The sequence below is a fragment of the Budorcas taxicolor genome, chromosome 25 (assembly GCF_023091745.1).
Source record: "Budorcas taxicolor isolate Tak-1 chromosome 25, Takin1.1, whole genome shotgun sequence".
Taxonomy (NCBI): domain Eukaryota; kingdom Metazoa; phylum Chordata; class Mammalia; order Artiodactyla; family Bovidae; genus Budorcas; species Budorcas taxicolor.
In genome coordinates, this window is record NC_068934.1 from 42,112,981 (window position 1) to 42,120,855 (window position 7,875).

Genomic DNA, 7,875 nt, shown 5'->3' on the forward strand with positions numbered 1-7,875 from the left:
CCCTATTTATAAGGATCCCACTATATTGGATTAGGGGCCAATCCTACTCCAGTTTGACCTCATCTTAATTACTCATATAAGCAACAACCCTATTTCCAGATATGGTAACCTCACATCTGAGATACTGAGACTTGACAATATGGGTACTTTGGGAGGGACACATGTCAACCAATAATAAATGGGGAGTTCCCTTAGATTAAAAAAAAAAAATCAATTGGAGGATAATTGCTTACACTGTTCTGTTGATTTCTGCCATACAACAACACAAACCAGGTGTGTTTATATATATATATGCTGGAGAAGGAAATGGCAGCCCACTCCAGTATTCTTGCCTGGAAAAGCCCAGGGACAGCGGAGCCTGGTGGGCTACTGTCCCTGGAGTCACAGAGTCGGACATGACTCAGCGACTTCACTTTCACTTTCACTTTCATATATATATATGAAGGAATGATGCTAAAGCTGAAACTCCAGTACTTTGGCCACCTCATGCAAAGAGTTGACTCATTGGAGAAGACTTTGATGCTGGGAGGGATTCGGGGCAGGAGAAGAAGGGGACAACCGAGGATGAGATGGACAACCGAGGATGGCATTACCGACTCGATGAATGCGAGCCTGAGTGAACTCTGGGAGTTGGTGATGGACAGGGAGGCTTGGCGTGCTGCGACTCATGGGGTCGCAAAGAGTCGGACATGACTGAGCGACTGATATAAACGTCCCTGGTGCTCAGTGGTAAAGAATTTGCCTGTAATGCAGGAGACATAAGAGATGCAGGTTCGATCTCCAGGTCGGGAAGATCCCCTGGAGAAGGGCATGGCAACCCACTCCAGTGTTCTTGCCTGGAGAATCCTGTGGAGAGAGGAGACTGCTGGTCCATAGGGTCTCAAAGAATCAGAAATGACTGAAGCAACTGTATATATGTATATTCCTTCCCTCTCTAGCTTCCTTCCCCCTCCCATCCCACCCCTGAAGTCCTCACAGAGCACCACACTAGGCTACTTGAGTTATATAGCAGCTTCCCACTAACTGTCTCTTTTACACATGTGCTTACCTGCTCAGTTGTGTTCAACTCTTTGCAACCCCATGGACTGTAGCCTGCCATGCTCCTCTGTCCATGGGATTCTCCAGGCAAGAATACCAGAGTGGGTTGCCATGCCCTCCTCCAGGGGATCTTTCTAACCTGGGGATCAAACACTGGCCTCCCACATTGCAGGCAGATTCTTGACTGTCTGAGCCACCAAGGAAGCCCACTTGACACATTATAGTGTATATCTGTCCATAGGGTTGCACAGAGTCGAACACAACTGAAGCGACTTGGCATGCACGCATGCATTGGAGGAGGAAATGGCAACCCAGTCCAGTATCCTTGTCTGGAGAATTCCAGGGACAGAAGAGCCTGGTGGGCTGCCATCTATGGGGTCGCATAGAGTCGGACATGATAGAAGTGACTTAGCAGCAGCAGCAGCAGCAGCAGCAGCAGCAGCAGCAGCAGCAGTGTATATATGTCAATGCTATTTTCTCAATCTGTCCTACCCTCTTCATCCCCCACCGTGCCCACAGATGAATGGATAAAGAAAATGTTATACATATATATCACGGACTATTACCCATAAAAAGGAATGAATTTGAGTCAGTTTTAGTGAGGTGGATGAACCTAGTGCCTGTTATACAGAGTGAAGTAAGTCAGAAAGAGAAAAGCAAATATTGTATGTTAAGGCAAACATATGGAATCCCTTAGATTTTTAATTTACCTCTTGCCTTCCCCAAGGTGTCATTGGTCAGAGGTCTGAAAAGCTCAAGTGAGAGCAACAAGTTTCAAAACTGTTTTCTTGGGTCTGTATGGTTAGCAAAGCCTTTCTCCAGCATGAGTTTCAATCCCATGGATTTTACTGGATTACGAAAAAGTGATGGTTAGAAGGCCAGTTTGTATTTATAGAGTGAGAGCATCCCAAATTATTTCTATTTTTTGTTTTATAATGTTTACTTTTATTTGCTAATTGGTTGATTGGCTGTGTCTATTTTTTTTTTCCAGCAGAAAATTCTCGAGAAACAAATGAAAAAGATTCCTACCTGACAAACTTTTAAGACTTCATGATATCACTGATGAGGAAGAGAAAAATATGAAGGAAAAAACCCTTTCTATCTACAAAGTAGCAAGAAAATACACTGGAAATATTAATTTCATTTACAATTCAATGTATAATATATGGGAATAGGCAATTCTACTAACAATTCAATATTTTGGGGGAGGTAGCTGAAAAGCTTCTAACTTAACAATAATATTAATGGACAAGATAATTCAGAAACAGAAATACTATGTAATTAGGATGTAACTGGTTTATGTATGGATCAACACATAATGAACTCTAAGTTTACCAAAATCAGAACAGAGTAGGATAGGTAACCAGTGTCAAAAGAAATACAGAAGTAGATACCAATACATCTGTAAACTTAGTACATGCTAGTTTCGACAACAAAAGTCATTGGCAAAGAGAAAGATTAAGTGCTCCTTGGAAATTCACTCATTGAAATGATAATGATGGGGACCTTTAAAGAGCAGATTTTTAAGTGATTACTACTTTTTCTTTGCAATTTTCTCTGTTCATTTTTTTAAACAAGAAGCATATGTAAAATATCATGAAGTTATCAAAACCGTGGGGAAAATAACAGGATAAACAGTATTAAAAATGTATATACATTTAATAAAATCACTACAAATTAAATTTATATTCCAAATGCTCTGGTTAATTAATATATGAAAGTTCAAATTTAATAGTAGTTTAAGTCAAATCCAGTGTGAAATATTTGCTTGCATTTTTAAAACAGCAGGTTCAGGCGGGGGCGATCAGAGCTCGGGAAAGCAGAGGGTTCCGAGCCTGCCCGGCATGATCCGTGGGCCCCCGTGTCCCCGCGCTGCGGGCGGTGGACTCTCCCCGGCCTCCTTGGGAGGCCATCCTCTGCTGCCACGTCCTTCTGCTGCCGCCTTGCATACGCGGCTTCCCAGGGATTCCGGTGGATGCGGCGCCCTCCAAGTGTTTTGTGTGTCCAGCTGGTGGCGCGTTGGTTTGGAAGATGACACCCAACGGCGGCAGACTTCTCATTGTTCATTTGCTCAGTCGTGTGTCCGTCTCTTTGCGATCTTACTGACTGCAGCATGCCAGGCCTCCCTGTTTTACCGGAGTTTTGCTCAAACTCATGTCCATTGTGTTCATGATGCCATCTGACCATCTCATCCTCTTTCAAACACTTCTATTCCTGCTAGTGGCTGGAAAAGTATGGCATAAGTCGGGTGTCTGTGTCTGCTTCCCCTAGGTCAAGAAATTACCTCCTTAAAAGGCAACATACTATACATGTTATGAATTGTACCTGCTTAGTCAGTGATAAAGGAAGTAGAAATACCACCACAGCACCTGGATGCATGGTTGGGCAAGCAGCACCACCAACTCCTCTCCACCCCCCCACCCCCCACAACAGGTTCAAACTCCTTAGAAGGGTTTCCTCTCTCTCTGCACCCTCCCCCTCCGTTGACTGGAGGGCCTCTGGTCTCCCTCCCCACCCCAGAACTACCCTCAACCCCTCACCCGAACAGCTACAGCCACCTTGGTAAGAAAAAGTGAATGAGAAGCTTTTATTTTTTTAATTGGAAAATCATTCCAGAGGAGCAAGTTCATAGCAAAACCAACATATGGACCTTGGCACCAGGCAACAGCATCAGTACCAAATCGACACAGGGACCACCCAGGAGCTGTTTGGGCAGCAAGAAAATACCACCAAGTCTTCCTCTTCTAGGAGAGGCAGGCTTTACAGTTGTCCTTCAGGAAGGCCAGAGAAGAGATTACTATCTTGGATGTAAAACAGAGCATAAACATTGGGATATTTCTTAAGTTATTTAAGAATTCTCCTTGGTCCATTGAAGACATTCACCAAGGAAAGAGTGAGCATAATGGACCAGTGACATTCCGAGAATTTCTTAAGCTTTTGCCAGAGTCAGAAGATATGAAGAAATTAAAAGCATTAAGTGGAGACATGGCCGAGCTATCCAGGGAAGACCCCTTAATTCAGATACTGAACTACTCACTGCAGGTTGAAGTCATGGTGCTAAATTAGAATTTTTGCCTTCTTCTTCTCTATACACAGACATGATGATTCTCAGAATTGCTACAAAAGAGCTGATGTGTGTGAGGAACTACATTTGATATTATTAACATTATTAATATACTTGAAGGCAATATCATGATTGCAGAGGGGGCATGCTAGCAATGCAGTGTGATTTAAACTGTCTTCTTTGCTCAACTTGGCAGACAACGCAAATAAACCTACGGTGAATCTCCTGCATTGTTGCACGGGAAGCTCAAAAGGAAGATGCCGTGCTTCTGAACTTTTCTGAAAAGTTTCATCGTGTTCTCGAGGATGCTAGATTATCTTTGGAAAATACAGAGGCAGGCTGCACTCTCTCTTTTTTAAAAAAATACAATTTTACTTATTTTTGGCTGTGCTGGGTCTTCCTTGCTGCACGGCCGGATTTCTCTACTTGCAGGAAGAGAGGGCTGGCTACTCTCCAGCTTCTCAATGCCGTGGTTGCTCTTGCGGCGGATCTCTGGGCTCCAGGGCGCTGGGGCTTCGGAAGTTGCAGCAAGTGGGCTCAGTAGTTACCCACGGGCTTAGCTGCTTCCTGGCCTTTGGGATCAGGACGAGATCTCTAAAGAACATCCAGCTGAGTGGTGGGTGGGTGTCAGTGGACGAAGATTTTCTTCACTGTGCCCTGGAAAAGCTGGGGCGCTGGAAGCAAGGGCTCGGAGACAAGCCGCAATGCCTTCACGGACTTCTTTTGTGAAGACAAAGACACCGCCCAACTGGACGAATGCCTCCAGATAGTCAGTGACTTTGTGTCAGATTCAACGAAGCGGTGAAGGACAACCGGCACCACGAGGCGCAGGAGCTGAAGTAGCGTCCTTGGGCGGCTGGGGAGCTTGGGATCCGGCCGGAGCAGCAGTGAGAATAACTCCCGGCTGTTGACCGAGAGGAGAGCGGAGGACCCACCCGCTTTCCTCCACCCCACCACCCCGGGTCCATCAGCTCTTCCTACCAGACCCTCAGCGCCCGCCGCTCCAGCCTCTCCCTGGGCGCCTAGGACCCTGAGCTTCTAATTTTCGCGGAGAGAGCTCCACTGGCAGCCCCGAGGAGGAGCTTAAGTTCAACAGCTCGGCGGGGAGCTACCCCCGGCGGGACCCGCCCAGCGGAGCCTGGAGAGCCTAGGGACCAGGACCCCAGCCCAGCGTTCAGACCTCCGGCCTCGGAGAGCCAGGAGGAAGCCCCCGAACCCGCCTTGGCTTGGCCTAGCCAGTCCCAGCTCTCCCCGCATCCCTGGCCCCTGGGACGCCCCCTCCCCCCCCACCCGCCGTCTTACCCGGGGTTCAGCGCAGTGGCTCAGCATCCTCCGAAAGAGGAGCAGCGAGCCCGGGGTCTGGGTCCCGAGCGGTAACCCCTACCCTCGCCGTCTGCTCTAAGGATTAGGGGGCATGAGCTGATGACTGGACTGGCTCACTTCTACCACCAGGCTCCCACGGGCCCGGAAGAGCCGGCCACCTGACGGTGAATGACTTCAGCCCAGTAGAGTTGGCATCTGTGGGGGGATGAGAGACTTAGTCCCCGGGCACCTGAAAAGACAGCCTGACGCCCGTCCGGGCAGAGGTGCCCAGGGCGGGGGCGGGGGGATGGCGGGGCGGCCCCGAGGAGCCCAGGAGCGAGGCTCTGATACTTGAGGGCAGCAGTGACCCTGAGAACCAAGATCCTGGCTCTCGGTTCTAGTCTCAGACACCACTGACTGCTTGCTGCCGCTGGACTGCTGGAGGGAACCGACTCCAGACCCGAAGCGGGGGACCCGCAGGATCAGGGCGATGGGGGAGGGCTCCGTGTCCTCCGGAGCCAGGGAGACCGGAGGCAGCCAGATCTCCTCTAACCCCACCTGCATCCCACCTGGGAGGCTCCCAGAGCAGCCGAGAGCCCGGCTGCCACGGGGACCTGCCCAAGGACAGCCCGGCCAGAGGGAGGGAGGTGATGGCCCCCGAAGAGGAACTCAAAGAGGCATCGGCGTCGGCTGGGGCCTCCGCGGTCACTGTTGCCCAGAGGGTCGCGGGGCCGGGGCTGGCGCTGATGGGCTGGGAGAGCGAGAGCGGGTGCAGCTCGCCGCGCTCCCCTCCCCTCCTCCTCTCCCCCCCGCCCCCCGCCCACCGCCCCCACCCCCGCTCCGGTTGCAGAGGGCTCCCTTCGCAAGCGCTGGCGGCTGGGACCGGCCCCCTACCCTGTTGAGCCGCAGCTGGTGAGGGGGCCTCCGACAAGCTTCCGAGGAGGCCCTGGACAGCGGCCTGGCGGGGAGGGAGCCCTGCGGGCCACCGAGGACACCTTCAGGAAGCTCAGCTCCAAACTCCGCGCCCCCTGCCCCCTTCCCCCGCCCGCAACGTCAGGCGGCAGAAGTGGGGGGGGGGCGGTGAGGGGTGAAGGGTCGGGGAGTAGGTGGTGAGGGGGGCATTCCCGGGCCCTCCGGCGCGCCCGGTGCAGGTTCGCTCGCAACACCAGAGGACCAACTCCCCACCGTGGGCAGAGCCCCCGGCCTCACCCAGACCGTGTCGCAGCGGCAGCTGAGGGTGAAGGGTGGCCCAGAGACCCTGCTCCCCAAGGAAAGCGGCGTCTGCGTTCCCCAGGAGGGGCTGGAGTCGGCTGCACAGAGATCCAGGGAAAGGACCGATAGACCGATAGAGATAGACCGGGGAAAAGGCCTCCCTCCCGCTGAAGGACGCCAGTCCCACGGCGCTGGGGAAGGGGCTCCATCCCTTACAGAAGCAAAGAGCATCCGCCCTCCGCTCTCGCCTCCTGGACAGACTTCTGAGAATGGCCGACCAGCCCCTCCTTCCGGCTCAGGGCTGTTCCACGTGAAGTCTTCCTCTGGGGCTACCTGCAGATACTCCTGTCATAGAAGGTGACAGTCTCTGGAAGAATGCTGGAGCTTCTGGAATTTACACGTGCTGCATTTTGATGGAAGGTCATTAGAGAGGTTGCTCAGACTTATGTCCATTGAGTCGGTGATGTCATCCAGCCACCTCATCCCCTGTCTCCCCGTCCTCTTCCTGCCCTCAATCTTTCCCAAGATCAAGGTCTTTTCCAATGAGCTGACTCTTTACATCAGGTGGTCAAAGTATTGAACCCTTTTCTCCTTTGAGTATCTTATAAAACTAAGTGAAAGCTGCTATGACTTGTGTTTGCTCTAGTTACAGGAAAGAATTAACTCTCCAGTCTCCCAGTCTTTCTCCTGGAACCTGGAGAAAGTCCCTCTTTTGTCTGTCTGTCTGTCTCTCAATATCTTTTAATGTTGATACCTCTTGCCAGGTGGCTCAGTGGCAAAGAATCTGCCTGCCAGTGCAGGAGACAGGTTTGATCCCTGGGTTGGGAAGAACTCTTGAAGAAAGAAATGGCAATTTATTTCAGTATTCTTGCCTGGAAAATTCCATGGACAGAGGAGCCTGGTGGGCTACATGGGGTTGCAAAATGTCAGACACGACTGAGCACACAAACACACATCTGTTCTTTGGTACTGTGGTTTTAAATCTTGAACAAAACCAGATGAACTTTTTAAGGGCCATTGGGCCACTGGGTTTTTATTATTTTATTTATTTTTAAATATAAATTTATTTATTTTAATTGGAGGTTAATTACTTTACAATATTTTATTGGTTTTGCCATACATCAACACACCTCCCAAAATGAAATTGCTTTCAGTTCAGTTCAGTTCAGTCACTCAGTCGTGTCCGATCTTTGCAACCCCATGAATTGTAGCATCACCAAACCCCAGAGTTCACTAAAACTCATGTCCATGGAGTCGGT

The 7,875-nt window shown here is 50.3% G+C and overlaps 1 pseudogene; it reads left to right on the forward strand.

Annotated features, from left to right (window-relative positions):
- The first annotated feature begins 3,013 nt into the window (after positions 1 to 3,013).
- LOC128068576 (FH2 domain-containing protein 1-like) lies at positions 3,014 to 6,977 on the forward strand (annotated as a pseudogene).
- Positions 6,978 to 7,875: the final 898 nt, after the last annotated feature.